The following is a 21,376-nucleotide window of genomic DNA, read 5'->3' as shown; positions in this document are numbered from 1 at the left end:
TGGGCCAGGGCTGCTTTTCTGTGCAGAATCCTAACAATCAAAGCAGAGATTCACCTGCGATGGTGACACCAAAAGACCCATGAAGATGTATGTGGCGAGAAAGCAGGCATCTTGGTGGCAGTTGTGTGATCCCTTAGATGGGCACGTTGGAAAAATATGAACAAGTCACGATAGAGTAGGAAGTTCCAAGTTCCTGGAGTCACTGACTGTGTCTTCCCCTTTTGTACCTCCCTGCCTCTACTGTGCTTACTATTCCATGTTGAGTACACAAGCGGGGGCATCTTACAGTGAACAGATTCCAGGCCTTGGTCTCTAGATCTTTCTTAGCTGTCTTCATGCGTTGCTTTATCTTGGGAAACTCATTGAAATTCTCTGTGCTTCAGGTCCCTCATCTGTGAAACAGGGAATGAGGATGAAATAATGAGGGGGAAAATAATGGCCATTGGAAACAGGAACTAATGCTCAAGTGTATTGTTAGAATGGAGAAATAAAAAGAAAAGAAAAAGAAAGCATGGTCTGTAATTTAAAGAAAAAATCATTCAAAAAAGATTCCACATCTTCATTTTTAAGTTTCCTAGAGTGATTTTCTAATGACCTTTGGCCTGTCTTTCTCTGCCAAGAACATGTGATGCCTGGGTCCAATTGGCTTTAGGCACTGGATTTGAACTTGCTCTCTAGAGGCCTCTTCTAAAGGCATCAGCTTCAGAATGTCTTTGTATCTTTTTACCTTTTAGTATCTCTCTCACATGTAGCTGTGAGTAGCATAAGATTGATGGGGTATGTGAGGGGCCAAGTGTAAGGAGGCACTCACAGAGCTGTACACTAGTCCAAGCCCAATATCCCTCAACGAGGATGCCCCAATTCCCCTCCTTCTCAGCACACAAAAATTTTTGTTCTTGTCATTTGTTATAAGCTTCTTATGGAAGGATCTTTGCACAGATATGCTCAGGATACTAATGTCTAACCTTTATGAAGCCTTGTCTATTTATTCAACTTTTTAGGCAACTTAAAAATGAATTCTGGCATGGCTGGTGTGGCTCAGAGGTTGAGCGTTGAACTATGAACCAGGAGGCTGTGGTTCAATTCATTTTTGTTCTTGTCATTTGTTATAAGCTTCTTATGGAAGGATCTTTGCACAGATATGCTCAGGATACTAATGTCTAACCTTTATGAAGCCTTGTCTATTTATTCAACTTTTTAGGCAACTTAAAAATGAATTCTGGCATGGCTGGTGTGGCTCAGTGGTTGAGCGTTGAACTATGAACCAGGAGGCCGTGGTTCAATTTCCAGTCAGGGCACATGCCTGGTTATAGGGAGCATGCAGGAGGCAGCCAGTCCATAATTCCCTCTCATCATTGATGTTTCTCTCTCCCTCTCCCTCTCCCTCTCCTTCTCCCTCTCCCTCTCCCTGAAAGCAATAAAAACATATTTTAAAAAACCACATGAATTCTAGGTTCAGCACTAAGTTGTGAGGACTTCGGGTGAGTTGCTTAATTCTTCTGTGCCTTGGCTGCTTCACCTATAAAATGGGGATATCAGCAGTGAGGCTTACCTGAGTAAATGCATGGGAAGTGCTTAGAATGGTGCCTGACACTCGCAAACACTCAGAACTGTTAGCTGCCTTTACTAAAATTCAACCATGTTTTCTTTTGAATAGAACTAGGTTTTCAACCCTGATGCTTAGGATTCCTGGATCCTATGAAGTCATACACCTCAGAGTCATGAAGGAGCTGACGTTTATTGTCCATATACTTTGTGACAGGCAGTATCTTGAAATTTTGCCTGTGCCAACCTGTCTCCTTTTCCCAAGAGTTAAGGCTGATGCTTCTTAGGATGAGCTCAGGTTTTGAGAGTTAACCAAACTTTCCAGATCTCAGTTTTATAAAACTAGAGTCACAGAAGGGCAAGGAACTATCCAAGGTCATGAGTGCTTGCCTATGTATTTGGTTTTGTTGGTCTGACAAATTTCCTCAGTCACATTTTGGAAAATAAATCTATTGAAAGAGATTGGAGGAGCAAGAAGCCCGGTTGGTTGGCAGAATGTGGGGGAATATTTCCCATTTTCACCAATAATTGACATCCCTTTGGAGACTTCTACAGTCCAGGATGGATGGCCTGTCTTTCCTACAGGACCTAGGCAAGGTCTCCAGCCTATATGAAAATCAGACATTTGTGTGCACAACTGTGTGTGTGTGTGTGTGTGTGTGTGAGAGAGAGAGAGAGAGAGAGAGAGAGAGAGAGAGAGCGATATGAGTCATTAAAGAAGTGGTTCAGCTAAATAAAGGATCTCATTATGTGTGCTATTTTTATTCCTCAAATGTCTGCCTTCCTCCCCCACCCCCCTTGAGGTTCCTACTGAAATCTGACAATCAGGGTTGAACTTCACTGTCAGCTTCCATTAGGCAAATCAAGCAGGAAAAAAGGGAGTGTGAGTCTGGCCTTGGCAGGGAGCTGATTCAGCAGTGATAATCTGCTTGAGCTGGTGGGGGCCAGCTACCAAAATGTTTAATTAGTCAGCGGAGGTGCTGTCTCTGCCCCTGCCCCCTTCCCCTTTCCTTCATCCACCAGCCTCTGAGACAAGTCTCTTCCTGCCTTCTCCGCCTCTGATTCCTGGGAAAGAAACAACACAGACAGCCTGCTGGCCCCCAGCACAGGCTGCCCCTGTCAAGGGCATTTCCTCTGAGGCAGACTGATGAGCTTCCATCCTTCCATCTCTTGGCTCACTCACTGGGAGCAAGACTTGGCCCCTCCTGGGAAAACGAAGCTGCAATGGGGCCAAAGCCACAGGGATGTCTTTCCCAGAGGACTAAAAAGCACCCATCTCCCTCCGTGATCCAGTCTCCATCTTTCCTCCTTCATTAAATAGTCACTCACTCAAAAACAAAATCACCACGTCAGTCGTGTGTGAAGCATTCAGAGCAGAGGTCTCTTCCCCCCGTGAGTGCAGGATCTACCAGTAGAAGCAGATGTTGAATGTAAAGAGGGGAGAGGAACACGAAGCAGGTGGTTGTGGTCTAGAAAAATTAATTGGGGCAAATGGACAGCTGAAGTACAAGCTGGAAAATAACATGTGCAATAAGGTTAAGAGCTCTGGCAGCTCTGAGAGTTTGGAGGAGGATGACCCACTTCTAGAAAAGAGCACTTGAAGACGTGTCCTTGGAACTGGGTGTTAAAGGTTGAGTGAGATATAATCAGGCAGAGAGGAGGAGCTGCTGATCTCTCATGGTATCCTCTCAGAGCGTCTCGCTCTCCATCTTGGAGGTCACTGAAGTTCTCCAGCTACAGCAGCTCCCTGAGCTTGGTCCCACCTCCTTGCCTGAGCTACTCCTGCCTCTTCAACTGCTCCAGTGCCACAGGCAGACAGTGCCAATGTGCCCCTTCCCCTCTTCTCATCCTCACCAGTGCGAGGTCACCAGAGGACTTCACTATAGAGGCTGAGCTGAGGTCACTTCCATTTGCCTCTTGCAGCTTCTCCATACCACGTACTCACACTGGAGTTGGGGATGGTCCTCCCCAGAGCTGTGTTGCACATTGCCATTTCGTCCTCTGCAGCATATGGCTTTGCTCACTCGGTATCTCACAGCACCCTGAGAGGCCTAGAGTTTTACAGTCTCTCTTTAAGATTTGGGATCAATTCCCTTAAGATGAGATTCAAAAATGATAAATGCGACACCACTCTGAAAATGCTTCTGCCTTGCTACCCACCAACCATCATCTTAGGTCTGTGTCCCACACCTTGTACGTACCTTTATTAGGTGTTCTATGGGAAGAGGTTGGGGAAGGCGATCTGATCCCCAATTGATTCGAGACTCTCAGTCTTGGGTGATCACTGTCCCAAGGACTCTTATCTCTCCCTACCTGCAAAGCTTATAAAATATTCAGGCAATTAGTGCTTGGTGGATAGTTGCTTGGTCAGCCACTACCAGTTCTCATGATAAGCCCTGCTCAGGGCTTCTATCTCTGTTTTGTGTGTGTGTGTGTGTGTGTGTGTGTGTGTGTTTTGTTTGATTTTTATCTAACTGAGCTGGGGATTGACTAGGACTCATCAGGGACCCAATCAGAGGCTGAATTCTCTCATTTTTCATATGCCTTCTGTGAAACACACACACACACACACACACACACACACACGGCTGCTGCTTCTTCCTCATGGCAATTTTCAACTTTTCAAAGGCAACAATATTTTCTTCCCAGTCCTATCTCATCAATCTCAGATTTTCCACTTTCTGCTGGTTGAAGTTGTGTGTCAATGTACACAGATGATAAAGTGAGGCACCCAGGCACCTCCTGATCTCTCAGGTCTCATCCCTCCCCACCATGCTGCTACTTATTCTCTGGGTGTTCAATGCCTTTCTCCAAACAACTGGGAATACTAACCTAGCTCTCCATGTCTTATGATATATCCTGGAGCATTAGTGATATGAGATGTGATTACGAGTTAAAAAAATAAAGCTCTAACAAGCATGAGATAGAGGTTGAATTATTCAAAAGTCAACACTCTTTGGGGTGAAGGTGGATACGTCATTATTTAGGGAACCTGGAGGGTGGTCCTGAAGGATTTTGACCTTGAATTACGATTGTCACTAACAATGCAGAGGAAAGAGCAGACTTGGATAGAATCTTAACTACGCTCCCAACTAGCTGCTAGCCTCCAGTTCCCTGCCTGTCAACTGGGGACAAGTGGCTCCTCCTGCAGTGTACTCATGAGAGGCTTCAAGAAAAATGACATGTGAACATGCCCAGCACAGAGCAGTTGAGCGACTGTTTCATTGGAGAATGACCTCGGTTCTCAGCAACCCAATGATGAAGGGGAGGGAGAGAACAAAACCCCAAAGAAAGCCCTGTCTGTATTTCCAGAATAATCACCCAACTTAGGCACTAATCAGACCAGCCAGGCTCTGCTGTGGTCTTTCATCTCATACAAAAGTCTGTGACCCAGGAGATCATTATCACCTGTAGCTCATCAAAGTCAATTCCGCATTCGTGGGCAAATAGGACAGATCACAATGAGTGGCCCTTGGAGGAGGATGCCCAGAAGCGGACAATACAGATGAGGTGGTGGAAGTGGGTCACACGTCTGCCAGGCTGCCTCAGCCACCCAAGCCTGTGCGGAGTGGGACATGGCCATTTTCTTTCTCTGCAGGAATCCGGATTCTGGCTGCCCTGGGCAGGCGCGCAGAGGGAGCCAGAGGGGTGGGATGGGCCTCCACACAGCAGTGTGCTAGCAAGAGCCGGGCACATTTTTACGCTGCCAGCCCATTAGCTGCTCTGGCTATACAAAGTGAGTGTGAATTACTGGGGCCCGCTGAGCCTTTGATTTCCCTCAGCTGCCATCCCAGCAGCCACTTTTTTGAAAATTAAGTGCACATTTCATCTGCTTGCAGAGGGAAGAAGTGTTCCGTGTTTGCCTGTTGCTTTGCCACCAGCGGTCCATCGCTGCTCTCCTTCCTCCCAGTTCCAAAGTAGCACTTTCCAAGGACACACGCTCCTCCTTAGGAGCTGACAGGCATCCTGGGGTCTGGAAGGCTTCCCATTAGAGATGCCGCCACTTCTTTCGCGAGACAGGACTCAGGTGGAAGCAAGCAGGGAGGGAAAAGGTTGTTTGTCTATTTCATTTGTCTGAGTCATTATTTTTCCTTCCCTCCTTCCCTCTCTCCTTTCTCCTTTCCCCTCTCTTTTTTTTCTGTCCTTCCCACCTTACTTGATTGGTGGGAATTAAAAGAACAACAACAACTATTTTTTTTTCTCTCTGCCAACACAGGGAACTTTCTAAAGCTGCTGGACCTAAACGTGCATATGAATCACCTGGGGGGTCTTGATGAAATGCAGGTTCTGACTCAGTGTGTCTGGGGTCAGAACTCTAGTTCTTAAAAGACTCAGGTGATGCTGATGCCCGTGAACTACATGTAGAGAGGCAAGAAGAACAACAACAACTATTTTTTTTTCTCTCTGCCAACACAGGGAACTTTCTAAAGCTGCTGGACCTAAACGTGCATATGAATCACCTGGGGGGTCTTGATGAAATGCAGGTTCTGACTCAGTGTGTCTGGGGTCAGAACTCTAGTTCTTAAAAGACTCAGGTGATGCTGATGCCCGTGAACTACATGTAGAGAGGATAGGGTCGACTCTAATCACTGACATGTCATCTCATTTGCCCTTGCAAAAACCAAGGTGGCTCCCTATTGCCTATAGAATAAAATCTGGGCTCTAGAAATCATGCGAGGTCTTTCAGATTCTGGCCATTCATTCATTCATTCATGCACACATGTATTCAGTTAGTCAGGCCAGAGTGCTAATATTCCTTTCGGCGGCATCCCCTACCCTCGCAACTGCGGACTCCATGTCCTGCCCAGCACCGCCTCCCAAACATCATGACTTCTGCCCCTGGGTCTTGGCCTTGAGCTCTGTTCTCCTTTTCAAATCACTTCTCACCCTTCGAGGTGATTTTTAAGTGTTGGCTCTGCCAGAAGTTTTCCCTGATTCCTCCAAACATTTCTTCGAGTCTCTCATGGCATCATGCATACAATCCTGACACAGCACTTGCCACCTTGTAGGGCAATTTTGGTGTTTTGTGTCTACAACCTCAATTTAACTGGGATTTTCTTAAGAGCGGGGCTGGCATTTTTCTTTCTTTTTATCTGCCCCAGCACTGGGTCAGACAGAGTCATATGCTCAATAAACAAACAAACATTAGGAAAGGTTAAGTACCAACTCTCTCCTTTTGTCTTCTCTGGAAGTACACATACCTAAAGTGAAAAAACCCAGGAGAACTAAAATGAGTAGGTTGTTCTGCGAGTTAATTTTATAAAATAAACTTTTGTTTTTGAAGAGGTCTAGATTTACAGCCAAGTTATTAAAAAGTATAGAGAGTTCCCATATACAGTGGGGCCTTGACTTACGAGTTTAATTCGTTCTGAGACCGAGCTCATTAAGGAGCTCGTTAACTCAAATTACTCTGTCACCTCAATGCAAAAAATCGGCCAAGAGACAGCTGGTATCTCAAAAAACTCGTTAGTCGGGACACTCGTAAGTCAAGGCCCCACTGTATTTCACACCCAGTTTCCCTATAGCTAACATTTACATTAGTACGGTACATCTATCACAATTAATGAACCAATATTGCTCTATTTTATTATTAACTAAATTCCATGCTGTGCTTGGATTTCCTTAGTGTTTACCTAATGCCCCTTTCTGTTTCAGGACCCCATTGTAATAACCAATCTTGATAGCATGTAATTGATGATTGACATCAGGAAATCATGGGATAGGTGTGCATGTGTGGGGCCATCCCTGTGGTTTTGCCGGTACACAGAGATCATATGATGAGCCTTCCAACCACAAACTCCAACATCTGTGTTTTGCTTCCTGCCCAATAGATATCCCACATAACAACTCCCGGCCATTATAGGAATAAAGAGTCTTGCCTACACCTTCCCCTCAGTCCTCTTGCCTCCTGTCTGACCTGCTGCTTCCTGGTATGGCCCTGCATGACATGGCATGCCCCCTCCTCTTGGGCACTGTAAATAATAGACTCTTCTTTCTAAGCAGTCATCGCCATGTCTGTCAATGTACCATACCTGATTAAAACAAATTCCAGGTTCATTTCAAAAACAGTTGGCACACTGAGCTGGGTGGTTCAGTGGCAGACACTGAGGACATGCCTCTGAAGTGCTCCTGGCTCACTATCTGAATTCAGGGAATGGCTTGCTCTGCCTAGAAAGGAACCACGGCCCAGTGACACACTTGCATGTTAGTCACCGCTGCTTCTGCTGCTTCTGCTGCGTCTGCTGAAGTCTACCTTGATTTGCCACCCTCAATTGCTGTGGGATCTGAAGGGAGAAATCCCAGGACCCCTGCACAGCTTAGTGTAGCTGTAGGCTGGACAACTGTCTCCAGTTGGCACCTCTATGGAGCTTAAGATGTGCCTAATGTCTGGGCAAAGGACCGTGGGGTTGCCTAGGGGAATTGGTTAACTAACAAGGCAAAGGGTCCACTCAAGGGAGGACAGGATTCTTCAAGTTGTTAGAGGCGGGTCTCATTCACAATTTGAGCAGCACCTGGAAGGCCAGGGTCTCCCCAGAGGATAGCTGTAGGCTGGGCATTGGGTCCTCACTGTTTCAGAATTAGCACCATTTCCCCTTACATTCCTTCACTAAGGCTGTTTCACATATTTATAATTTCATTTGATCTTTTTCATCACATATTCCAATACCACTACACACCTATTAGAATGGCAAAATCCAAAACAGTAACAACACCAAGGCCCAGGGAGGATGTGGAACAAAAGGAACTGTTATTCATTGCTTGTGAGAATGCAAAATGGAGTAGCCACTTTGGAAGACGGTTCAGTAGTTTCTTAAAAAACTAAACAGACTCTTACCTCATGATGCAGCAATCAAGCTTCTTGGTAAATACCTAAAGGAGTTGAAAACTTATTCCACACAAAAGCCTGACCATGAATTTGTATAGAAGCTTTATTCATAATGATCAAAACTTGGAAGCAATTACAGTATCCTTCACTAGGTAAATGGATAAAGTCTAGTACATCTAGACAATAGAATATTATTCTGCAATAAAAAGAAATAAGCTATCAAACCATAAAAAGACATGGAGGAAATGTAAATGCATACCAATAAGTGAAAGAAGACAGTGGGAACAGTCTATATGCTGTATGATTATCACTCTATCACATTCTTAAAAATAGAGAACTATGGAGACAGTAAAAAGAGCAGTAGTTGTCAGGGGGTGAGAAGGCAGAGAGGGGTGAACAGGTGGAACCCAGAGGATTTTCAGGGCAGTGACTACTCTCTATGATTCTATAATGGTGGATACATGACATCTGTACTTTTGTCCAAACCCACAGAATGTGCAGCACCAAGAATGAACCCCAATATAAACTATGGATTTGGGGTGATTATGATGTGTTCATCTGTGGGGAAGCACGGGACTTAGTTAAAATGTCTGTAAGGAGGATTCTCTGAAAGGTCGGTGGCCTCTGAGGGGACCTTGCCTAAGGCGGCAGCCCCTACCTTGACTTTTCCAAACAAGTCCAATCCCCCGGGGTGTTTAACTAGAATCTCTCTGTTGAATCTTTAAAGACAGGACCTTGTAGAAGCATATACTTTCTCAAGGATGCTTACCTAATAGTTAATTTTAGCTCAAGCTATTATGACAATGAAAACCAAAGGAGGCAGGCGAACAGGGCTACTTGCCCTAATAGTTAATTTTAGCTCAAGCTATTATGACAATAAAAACCAAAGGAGGCAGGCGAGCAGGGCTACTTGCCAGTGATAGCCAAGTAGTTCCTTAGCCCTCTCTTTCACAGAAACGTGTGTTAGAGTAATCTGTTCATCCATTGCTCAGGGCCTGCCAGTCAGCACCGGCATTCATCAACTGGTTTATCAAATGTAACAAATGCGCCACGCTGGTGGGAGAGGTTGTTAAGGGGATAGGTGTGCATGTGTGGGGCCAGAGGGTATATGGAGAAATCTCTGGACTATACTCTTATTTTGCTTTGAATCTAAAACTTCTCTAAAAAATAGTCTTAAAAAAATAACCAACCCACTGCATTTAAACTCTCCAGCAAGACACCCTGATCCATATATATGAGGTGTGCTTGACTCATCTCACAGGAACAGGGTGTCCCACTTCACCTTGTCCCTGGAAGGATTTTTCCTGCTGCTTTGTGGTAATTTTCAAGCCTTTTTTAGGAGTTTCCCTGGAGTATATTCCATGTACCTGGTGCTGGAGTGGGTGAAGACATGTACATATTTTTATTTATCGATTCAAACATGCCCCATTTATTTAAGCTGTGCTGACTGTCCTGTGGCCTCTGAGAATGTGTGTAATTCTCAGAGGCAATGTTTAAACTGAATCAAACTGAAAAATTTTAAGTAGCAACTTACAGATCTAATATCCAAGGTAGGCTACACTGTACTGAAATGTTGCAAATCTATTATTCTAAGTACTAGTGTCTGCTGCCCTGACACAATTTTCCCTAAAGCCTAGAGAATTTGAAACATTAAATCTCTGCCAGCAAGCACATATAAATTCCCAAACTGGTTTGATGGATTTTTCTCATGAGTCATATGACATGCTAGAAATACTCTATGAGGAGAAGGCCATGAATGGGGTGAGCCTATGAAGCCAGATTGTGTGAATCACAAGATCTGGGGTTTGGGAGAGGTTCAGCCTGACTCTATGAGGAGAAGGCCATGAATGGGGTGAGCCTATTAAGCCAGATTGTGTGAATCACAAGATCACAGCCTTATGTGGGACAGCCACGTTTGTGGGGTGGGAGAGTCTAATGCAACTGTAGGGATAAGAAGTTGGGTAGGGTTATCAGGGTCTTCTTAGAAGTGCCTACCATAGCGCAGAAACATCTTGTTGGATCACGTTGGAAACAGCCACAATATCTGTGCTATATCAGAAGTGATGTCCAGTCCTGGGGCTTTGGGTATGTGGGACTATGTGGGCTATGTCTAATCTACTATGAAACTATTATAAGTATTACTATGTTTAGCCATTATATTATTTTATGTTCTAGAATGTCTATGTGGTTATTTTTATAGATTCCAATTCTCTGTTGAAATTCTTCATACTGTAATCTATTTTCTTAAATATGTTAATCAGAGTGGTTTCAAAGTCTTTGCCTTAATATCTGTCTCATCTATAGCTCTGTTTCTTTCTTCTGTTTTATTTTATTTTTTTCCTTTGGGCTTTCGGTCACTAGTAGTGGTGTGTTGATAAATGTTTAATAACTGGCTCTCTGAAAAAATTTCATTGTGTTTTCCAATTTCTATGGTATAAATGCTCTATTATGCCAAATTTCCAGCTACCAACATGGTGTCACTTTACACAAGTTGGAAAGAGAAGTGCAGAGTGACTGCTGGGAGCTGGTGCAAGCTGGCTGTAGCATACCACAGTCAACATGGCACTACTCTTCAGAGTCCAATTTACCATTGGTGACAATTCAACTACATTGGACCCCCTCCATCCACGAAAGGCCAAGAGATCCTCCTTATAGGGATGTATATCTAGACCAGTTGTGAGGATTGTTTGTTTATTTTTTCCATGGAGTTCCCATTAGTCCCCTATCTGGAGGCTTACAAATGACTGTTCCACAGATACAAAATCTCATACAACATAGCATCCAGCCAGGGGCCCATTTCAAAGTGAAGAAGATTTGGGTATGGACATATTGTCTGCCATTTTCATATGATACATTACACCATCGATAAAGAAATGGCCTCACAGAAAGCTGAAATAACCTTCTAAGTGCACATCTGAAGTATAATCTAGGAAACAATCCCCTGCAAGGATAGAGTAGCATCCTTCAGGAAGTACCATACATATTAAATCAGAGACCTTTATATGATACTGTGCCCCAAGTAGAAAGACTATATGGGTCTTGGAACAAAGGGTGGAGACAGGCTTGTCTCTACTTGTCATCACAACCAGTGACCCACTGGTAGGCTTTGTATTTCCTGTTTCTGAAATTCTGGGCTCTTCAGGCTGTTCCCCAAAAATGACATACTTACCAGAGGACACAGTAAGGGTCCCACTGAACCTACACATGATACCAAGGTACTTTGGACTTCTTGTGTCCAGGAATCAGCAGATAGAAAGAGGACTCACTTAACTTGGTACCAAACCTATCTCATGATAGATAGTTGTTGGTACTCAACCTTGCATTGAAGATCAAAGAGCATTGAGGGGAGTGTGGTAACTATGGAGGAACAGATAGGTCCTGTCTCAGGGACATGGAGGCTGCTCAGGCTCATGTTTTTTGTGTTGGTCTCAGTATTTGGAGCCCTTCCAATTTTTCCAAAGAATCCATAAATCTATAGGTTGGCATATGTCCTCTATTTTTCAAAGTTGCCTACTGAACTTGAGTCTGGCATCCACACTGTATAGCTGAATGAAATATAGTGAAACTCTGTCTCCTAGAGGAAACACATTTTGTTATGGTGCAGACCCGGCTCCCTGGGAAGCAAACACTGAGATAGATGGTGTAAGAGTTTATTAGAGAGTGCTCTCGGAAAGGAGAAAGAAGGAAGTGCCAGTAGAAGGAGGTGGAGTGGGGAAAGAAGCAATATTGGGCAGAGGGAGACATTGAATGGTGATGCACTCTGAACAGAAGCCTCAGCCAATATCATGGGGAGTTCTCAAATTAAAATAACCCTCAGAGCTGTCCCAAGTTGGGGTGAGAAGACCCAGCTATCACCACCGCGTTTACCTGTCATTGGATGTAGGCTCTTCCAGGAAGGTGTGTAGTCTGTGGGTAAGTGGCTCTCTGCTGCTAAGACCATCCCCAAAGGGAGCTAAGAGCTGATGACTGCCTGCTGGCAGCGCTCCCAGCAGCGACGTCACAAGTCCTTTATTCCCATATTATAACATCCAGTATAGATCAGGAGCTCAGAGGGGACCTGAGAAAGACAAGGGTCACCTTTCTCTTTGGATTCAAGAGGGAGAGTGTAGTATTTAGTTAGAAGCGCTGATTATTAGGAAGTATCCAGGATGCTATCTGTGGGAGCCATGATGATCTTTACAACCTTGTTGAAATAGAATGTCACTCCTCTCCCAGGAGTGGAGACTTGAACACAAGTTTGACATAGCCACTCTGGAGGATATTTGCAGAGCTACCACATGCAGAATCTTGATGACCTCATCAACCAACTTGTTTTGTTTTGTTTTGTTTTTTTTACAAATAAAAACACTTGGGCTCAGAGAAGTGGGATGAATTGCCTGACATCATACATGGCTAACCCCTGGTAGGCTAAGAACCAGAAACAAAATTCCTCACTAAATCCAGGGCCCTCGTACTCTCTGCGCCATTATGTCCCTGCTCCTCTGTCCCATCGACCATTTCAGCCTTGCAACTGCGACTCACACAGATACTGGTGAGTCATACACTGCACACCTCCTAATGAACGTGAACCAATTAAAGTATTATATTGAAGTAATATATGGGATGTGTCAAGGCAAAAATGAGAATTTCGATTTGCATAGAGCACTATTGATTAGCATGCTGTATCACTGCTCTGAATACCATTCAGGATGGCATTCAAGGGACTCTGAGATGAGGGGGAGGTAGATGCATGGAGCACAGAACATCTCTATTTGTGAGCCAACTAAAACATATCGCCAACCCCAGCTGCCTCCGTCACCCCTCCCCATTCCCCCAGCACTACAACACTGACAGATCTAAATATGAAGAAGAAAAATGTCTCCGGCAGGCTGTTATTTTGCTGCCTGGGTTGTGTCAGGGAAGTGTAAATATAATCACATTTTATCCGCCAATCTGAAATGGATTTCAGAGGAAGGGATCACAATGTTAGGAGAAATCTTTTTCGTGGTAGCATGGCTTGATTGAAAATAACTCCCTTGTTACCATCAGTAATGTGTTCAAGGGAGAAAAAAGCAGTGCAGTTCATGACAGAATTACTAGGCAATTCAATCAAAACCCCTTTGCAGGTTATAAGGGGAGCAGGTAGACCCAAGATTTGCCTCAAGAGCATGGAGATTGTTCTGAAAACCTTCATTTAAACATCTGCATCTGCATTGGTGACAGTGAGTACCACTGGGAAACACTGGCCTCTCCCAATGCAGCCTTTACCCTTTCAGGAGAGCCTTTTAATTCTAGAGCAGGATGAATGGCACTTCTTGCCCCCCCTGGGTTCTAAACACACTGCTTTATAGCCTAATTATTACTTTGCTTTTACTTTTTTTATTAAACAAATACATATGCAATTGCCAATCAGATCTATTCAACAGGATAGTCAGGATGAGTTGAAATAATTAAATCTCAAAAAAGTGGTATCTGATATTTAATTGGACTATGGAGACTTAATGTGTGTGTGTGTGTGTGTGTGTGTGTGTGTGTGTGTGTGTGTTTGTGTGTACACAAATATATGTATATATTCATTCAACTTTTAAAAATATTTAAAATCAATCCTCATTCTCCACGAGTATAGCCTTTAGAGCATAGCAACTGCCCCCAGAGAACACGTAACCCTCTAAGGATGATAAAATGCATGGAGGGCCATTCAGATTGTCCTGTGGCAGCCAGCAACCTGAGATCAAGCAGTCTGTTTCAAACTGTTCACTGTTGTCATAGCACATGTAATGTTGCTTGAATACGAGCAGGCGAAAGCAGCAAAGATCACCTTAGGTGTCTGCCAATAATGTGACTTGACATTTTAAGCCGGTCTCCTATTACTTTTGCTCTTTTCACTGAGAAATATCCACATGACACCTCCTCAAAATTGTCAAGGCACAAATGGAGCCCTAACCCCCCTGCTCTGGTATTAAAAGAGAAGGAAAGCCAGGAGTATTCACACACAGTTGCATTCTTGGATGAAATTACTGATCTAAATTTAGAACTAGGCCAGGCTTTGCGGCCTGCCCTTCGTTTGAGGTCTAGCGCATGAAAGACCTTGTGTTGGGGATTTTCAGGCTCACTTGGAAGGGGGCATTTAACCCAGTTTGCTCTCCAGTGACTGCATTGGCGCTGACTCTGCGGTGGCGAGGGAACCACGCTGCCCGTCCTGTGGTTTCTTTGCACTTTGAGGGAGATTCTATTTGATGTCAGTGGGAGCTCTATTTCCAAAAAGAAGCCAGGACACCAGAAGCTGCATAGAGAAATGGAGAGCCAGGGTCTCTCTTTCAGAAAATCTCTCCCCTGGTTCGTGAGCCAGTAACACCTCTGTGCTGGTGGCAGCTCCCATTGCATCGCTTGGAGAGTGCTGGGTGGAATGTTGTTATCTCACGATGAAAGAATTAGAGTGGGGACATTCAGCCTGTATATTTTAAGGCAGAACCTCTTTTGGTAGTGAACAATTAGTAAAGTCATCACTTGAGGCCATGTTAATTTGTCTATTATCTCAGCTACTACTCTAATGAAAAGGAACATTTCCTTAAAGCCCACAAAGCCATGGCTGTCCATCAGTAAAAGAGAATGAATTTGAATTCGAAACATCTTCTTTCTAACCTGAACCATACCCTCGGTTAGCACAGCTTCTATTTTTCTTGTAAATGCCCATAATCAAGGCCCAGGTAGGACTTAATTAACAAATTATTGTCTTTGACAATACCATTGGGAAACACTGGCCTCTCCCAATGCAGCCATTGAATCTCTTCACTGGGCCAGGCCTTTACCCTTTCAGGAGAGCCTTTTAGTTCTAGAGCAGGATGAAGGGCACTTCTTGCCCCCCCCTGGGTTGACAATATTATCATCAGCAGAACTCCAGCATTTTCAGGTTTTTTTTCTGCTGTGGCAAGTTGTATCAATTAGCTTTTGCTGGATAAAAAACTTGCCCCTTTATTTTATTTTATTTTATTTTATTTTATTTTATTTTTGACAATTGGGCCCACCCAATTTTTAACTTTGGGCCCCACTCAAATGGTCCAGTATAATCTCCTTGTCTCAAGGTCAACTGATTAGAAAACATAATTTCATTGGCAACCTTAATTCCCACTTTGTCATGTAATGGAACATATTTAGAGGTTCTGGGGATTGGAATGTGGACATCATTAAAGGGCCGTTATTCTGTCTACCTCGTCTGGCCTACTTAAGATCACACTGGAATGTTGGGTTTCAAATTCATAAATGATGTTCTTCATACAATTTCAATATTTTTTCTGGGAATGAAGAACAAGATGATTTATAAATATCTAGCGGCCATCTCCCTCTTCCAGCAGCTAAAGTTCACTCACATCTGAATTTTGAGAGGTCGGGGCCCACATGAGTCAAGACTGAATTTTTTTTCTATTGAAATCACCATTTGGCCCTAAATGTTAATATAGCTTGAGGGAAGTTTACATTGAACTTTGGAAACAAGTCAGAGAATCATGCAAAATGAAGTAGGATTTTAGGTGGGGATAGCAAGCTGTATTGGAAGGAAAGGAAGGAAGGAAGGAAGGAAGGAAGGAAGGAAGGAAGGAAGGAAGGGAGGAAAATTAATATATATTGAACACCTACTCTGTTCCACACAGTGGGACAAGCCTATATATTTTTTCATTCAACAAATATCTATTGAACTCCTTTTTTATTAATAGCATGTGTCAGAGTCTAGGTTCTGGGGATATAACCCTAAAGAAGGTAAACAGAATTCTTGTCCATAAATGTAGCAGACAATCTAGGCAAAAAACAAATACACAAACAAATAATGTCATATGGTGACAAATGCCAAAAACGTATTAAAGAGGGCAGGGGGAAAGTGAGCGATGGAAGACAGATGGCATTGCATTACTGTCTCCATGGCTCTGCAGGCTCAGTGTGCCAGACAGAAAGATGTGCAATTCTGGCAATGACACTGTCTAGTGTCACATGGTCTTTCCATGTAAAAAGTCCTATACACACTATTTCTCTTGCCCCTACCACCAGCCCACAGACACATTAGGATGGCCTCAAAAACAAGAGAGCTTTGCCTCACATGTGCTGCCATCTCCAGTGAGCTTATGGGAGCCCACCTCTCTGGTCTTCTCATGTAACCTGAGGTCACTTTTACCTGCAGGGTCAGAGGTATGCAAATAAAGGGGCTCAAGATCTTAAATTACTCTCTGATCATCCATTCTGTTTGCATCTCCAGACTTCCCAAATTGATTAAAACCATGTGAGGAGCCAGTTTGAAGAATTCAACAGTATCAAACAACCCACTCTTTGGAAAGAAGGCAGGAAACGAGTCTTTACAAAAGAGTACAAGGATAGTTGAAGGTCATTCCAAAGGGAGAAGTTAAACCATCTGTCATGGCCTGACTCCTCCCTCAAGGGAAAGAATAATGAGCAGCCACAGTTGCACAGAGGGAAAGACTACTGGGCTTCTCTGCTGCTTCTCTGCCTCTCTACAGCCTTCTTTTCCTGGTGCTCTGCAGCCCAGGTGTAATGGATAGTAATGCCGTTCCTTCTTCTCCACTCCTCTCCTATCCACAACCTTTGCCATGTGAGCTTGCAGTCCCTCCCTCTCCACCAGGAGTAAAGTGTATTTCTGGCCTCATTGATAGTCCACTTTTTCATTGCAAGAGCATTAGCCATAGTGATTTTAGCAGACATATACACAGGCTTGAAGACTTTTCTTCTTGTATTTCTACCATTGCCATGAGAGTATCTCTGAATAGCCTGCTGGTCCAATGTTGATGAGAGGTAGGGGCCAGCAGGAACAAATCCACAAGTTGGAGCCAAGAGGAACCAGACTGAGTCCAGTTGACTCCCAACAAGTCCAGTCACATAAAAGAGAATAAATGTTTGTTGCTTTAAGCCACTGAGTTTTGAGATGGTTTCTTACACAGCATTATTGTTGCAATTAGCTGACTGATACACAGGGGAGCAGAGTTTCCCCTGGCACAAATCTTGGTAGCAATAACAAATATTCAAATAAGATCCTTGAAGCTATCAGAGGGAGTTTTTTTTTTTTGAGAGCAACAGCTGAGCATGGGGCCAAGCCAGGCCTGAAACATCAGCATGAAAACAGCACTGAGGAAGTCTTATTAACTAGAAAATCCAGAGCTGACTCACGTGGTGACTCCAAAGATCAGGAGTCACACTTCCTCTAAAGCCAGCACTCTGTTCTACATTTGACCCCTGCTGGACTGAGTTATTTTGGATCTGTTCTTGTGACTCTAGGGCTTAAAATAGTCACTGCTGAGCCATCTGTCTTGGGATCCATCTCACTTCTGAAACATAGAGCAGCTGTGGCTGAATTGAAAGCAGCTCCTGTTAAGAAAGTGAACAATCTCTCGGCTTTTCTCCATCTCTGAGTGTGCCCTGGAGAGAAAATAAAATAGAGGGCATTTGGCTGCCAAAGAAGGATAAGAGCTTCAGAAGGGAAACCGGGAGATGCTGGGCAGATAGAAAATGAGAACAGGGAGGGCTGCCAGAGGGCCTGGAAAGGAGCCAGGTCACATGAAGTTCAGACAAGGATGCTGCCAGCTGGAGGTGCAGGAGTAAGGAGAACAGTGCAGACCATGGCTCTGGGACAGCAGAGCAGCAAGGTGTGGTGGAAAGGCTGCTGAGTCGGGTCAGAGTTCCGGAGCCGAAGACTCAGCTCCATCATCAAAGCTGTCACAGCCTAAGTTTTTGCACCCTTAAATAGGGTTAATGTTACCTAGCTCAGGTTGTGCCGGTCAATCAGAATAATGCAGATAAGGACTAAATAAACTGTATAGACCCCAGCAAAAATGGAGCCAATCATGCCCAGGCCTAGATGGTCATTTCAATAGGACGGAAACAGGGTCTGTCTTTTGTGCTGTCGCATAGTGCATTTCCAGGACTTAGCTGGAAAATACATGCGCAAACACATGCACACACACACGTGTGCACACACTCCACAATTTAATTACTAATTACTAAAGGCCATTAATATGTACACTAAGAACATTACTCAAATTCTTGGCAAAGTAAGAAATAGCTGTTGTCTTTACCCAGAAGCCTTCTGGAAGTTGCATCCTAATACAGAATTGTTAGCAATAGTTGACCTGCCTGCCTGACAATCACATCAGAGCAATGAGAGCTTCTGCCATTCTGAACAGGAGTCCAGCCCCCGAGGAAAAGTTACTTGCTGGTGTGGAGCTGATAGGAACCTGTGGAGAGGCTTGTAATCATGAAGACGGGGTAGGTCTCTGGGAAAGCGCCTGTCTTCCATCTCCCTCTTCCTAAGGGCCTGTCTTAGCTGTATGCAAGCATTTCCAGTATTGACAGCTGTTGACAGGGGCACTGAAATTGGACACACCCTTAAAACTTGTATGATCTTTGCAAAGTTGATTAATCTTTTTTCTCTATTGTAAAATGAGTATTAATAGCATACTTCAAAAGGTTGTTTAAAACAGGGTGGGTAAACTACAGCCTGTAGGCCAAGACCTGCCAACTGTCTAAATGAAGTCTTATTGGCCCAGAGCCAGGCTCGTTTGCTTACATATTGTCTAGCTGCGACAGAGCTACTGAAACCTAAAAAGAGTTACTGTCTGGCCCTTTATAGAAACAGTGTTCTAACTCCTGGTTTAAGGACTAAATGAGGTCACAAACAGAAAACCTTTAATACAGAATCATGGCTACAGTCATAAAATGTTGTTGGTATAATGGGAATACATAGAAATGGCCGCTTTGGGTTTTTGAAGAGAAAGGCTGTTGACAAAAACAAGTTGAGGGAAGGTACGTGGACCACAGGCTCAACAAGAGTCAACAGAGGCGCCATAGGAGTCCATGGAAACCCAGCCACGTTGACACAGCCTGGTGTCCATGGCAGAGGCCCAGGAAGAGAGGAACGTGGAAAAGCTTGTGAGACTCCAGGAGAGAGAGAGAGAGAGAGAGAGAGAGAGAGAGAGAGACCAAGGCAAAAAGGACACAAAATCATGACACTGAGTCTGGAGATGGCCATTGGTAGGTGTTCTAGTGAGTTTATTTAGAGAGAGCTCTTGGCAGAGAAGCAGTTAACTCATTCTGTAAGGATCCTCTTGGGGACTGAGAGGGAGAAAATGCGCTCTCCCAGCTGGAAAGCTTGTGCATGTGTGAGGTGCTTGAGCGCCCCTGCAAACTGCAGGCTCCACCACAATGCCGCCCGTACCTTTCACCGGCCACTCTCCTTAACACTCACGTGTAATTTTATCTCTTTCAGTCCACAGCAATTTATCTTTTTAATACCCTCTGTTAGTCAAGCTGTGCTTTGCCCACTCAGGTGTTTCCAATGTTGCCTTAAAAATTTCAGTGGCTCATTCAACAAAGCTTTCAACAGGAAAAAGGAAACCAGAAGTAGGAGAGTGTATAAGTAGGCTGGCTGCCAGGCCAAGGGGAGTGGACCGGTGGAAAAGGAACTTTCAAAACTCTTTCTTCAAATAAAAGAAGAGGAAAAATATGACCATGCGAGCATTCTGAAATGTACTGGATATTCCGTTTTCTCAATGCAATTGCACTCAACGCTACCCGTTTTATACTTCCTGGACATCAAGTGATTTGAGGATTGGCTGTCCAACGCAAAGCCACTGCATCCTATCCAAGAATTATGTCTTTACTTAATGACGATGATATCTTAGCAGAGAACTTCCAGAGCCACTGTGTTATTATAAAAATAGACTTAAAAGAACAACTATCATCCATCGACGGCCTGCTGTGTGCCAAGTATCGTGCAAAAGGTTTTCACCCACGTCGCTTCATTTAATCCTCTGAAGAAGCCTTCAAGGTTGTAGAGACTGTGCAGAGAATCAGCATGATCAGGCGATATGTCATAGGGCTGGTGGCAGAGTCAAAATGTGAACCAAGTCTATCGGATTCTAATCTCACTATCCTTTCAAGTTCACAGAGCCACTTTGTGAAAGACACTGTCCAGAGTTGCCCAGAACACGGCAGGGGCAGGTGGAAACACATGCCTCATGGAATGGAGTGGAGGTCTCTAGGAAGCAGGGAATTCTGGAGCATGTGCTACACCCACCCTGCAGTTCAAACAGCAGCCCCCAGAAATGATTCGAACCACACCCTGCTTATCAGTAAATCCAGACATTGTCACTACATTTTCAATCAATGCCATTGACCTGTTTTCCAACTTACGTCAAATCTTCTCCCAGATGAGACTGTGGGTTGACATTGTTCCATGCGCTGGCTCTGGGTGAGGGGTAGAGGACACCCTTGAAAGAAGAACAAACCGGAAGCACATTTTCATTTTCCTCTATTTAACAGAGACTCTTGAAGACAATCTGCCCTTTAATGATGCTTTCCACTCAATAAGATTTAATAGTTTATGTATTTTTAACCTGCTTTCCCAGCCAAATTTACAGCACAAAGTAAACAACCCGATGATGCTGTATAGTCACATTAAAAATTTGTGTGCACAGTGAACCAAAGTAAAACTCCAGCTGAACATGACCTTTGCCCGGTTCGGCTTGTGTGCTTTCTGCCTGAGTCCTGGAGCCTCCTGGGAACGTCTGATACAGGTGTAATTGGGTCCCTCCGGGGAGCCCGAGTGGGAATAGTCCAGGTATTCACCACAGGAAGAGGAGCATCTCCACAGGAGTCCTGAATGTCACCTCCTTCTTAGGATGCTCTCGTTCCAACTGTGGCTGAAACCATGACCCTATCCCTTGAGGCCATCCCCATTCATCCTCCGCCTTGTTTTCCAGGCTTGAGTCCAAGTGTGAACTCCAGTCTCTTTCTTCAGTTTCTCCTCTTCATGTATCATAGAGAACAACATGGACTTTGTAAAAGGCAATTCAGAAAGCACAGTCATAACATATAGGTCTCTGCTGTCTTCTCCCTCCCGGTTCCTCTCATACAGTAAGTCCTCACTTAACATTGTCAATAGGTTCTGCAACTTAAAGCTAAACAAAACCAATTTATCAAAATCTAATTGTCATAAACAGGAGTGAAGTCCTTACGGCATCTCATCAATAG

General features: G+C 44.1%; 1 long non-coding RNA gene across 1 annotated transcript; it reads right to left on the bottom strand.

Moving 5' to 3' along the window:
• Positions 1–216: 216 nt before the first annotated feature.
• On the bottom strand, positions 217–20,654 carry LOC102242398. The gene is made up of 2 exons (XR_313156.2): positions 20,537–20,654; positions 217–392 (listed from the first exon to the last, which is right to left on the bottom strand). It is a non-coding gene; the product is annotated as an uncharacterized LOC102242398 (long non-coding RNA).
• Between the last annotated feature and the right edge of the window lie 722 nt (positions 20,655–21,376).

This window comes from Myotis brandtii, unplaced genomic scaffold (assembly GCF_000412655.1).
Source record: "Myotis brandtii unplaced genomic scaffold, ASM41265v1 scaffold1216, whole genome shotgun sequence".
NCBI classification, from domain to species: Eukaryota; Metazoa; Chordata; class Mammalia; order Chiroptera; family Vespertilionidae; genus Myotis; species Myotis brandtii.
The sequence above is the reverse complement of the archived record's forward strand: the minus strand, read 5'-3'. Positions and strand labels throughout refer to the sequence as shown.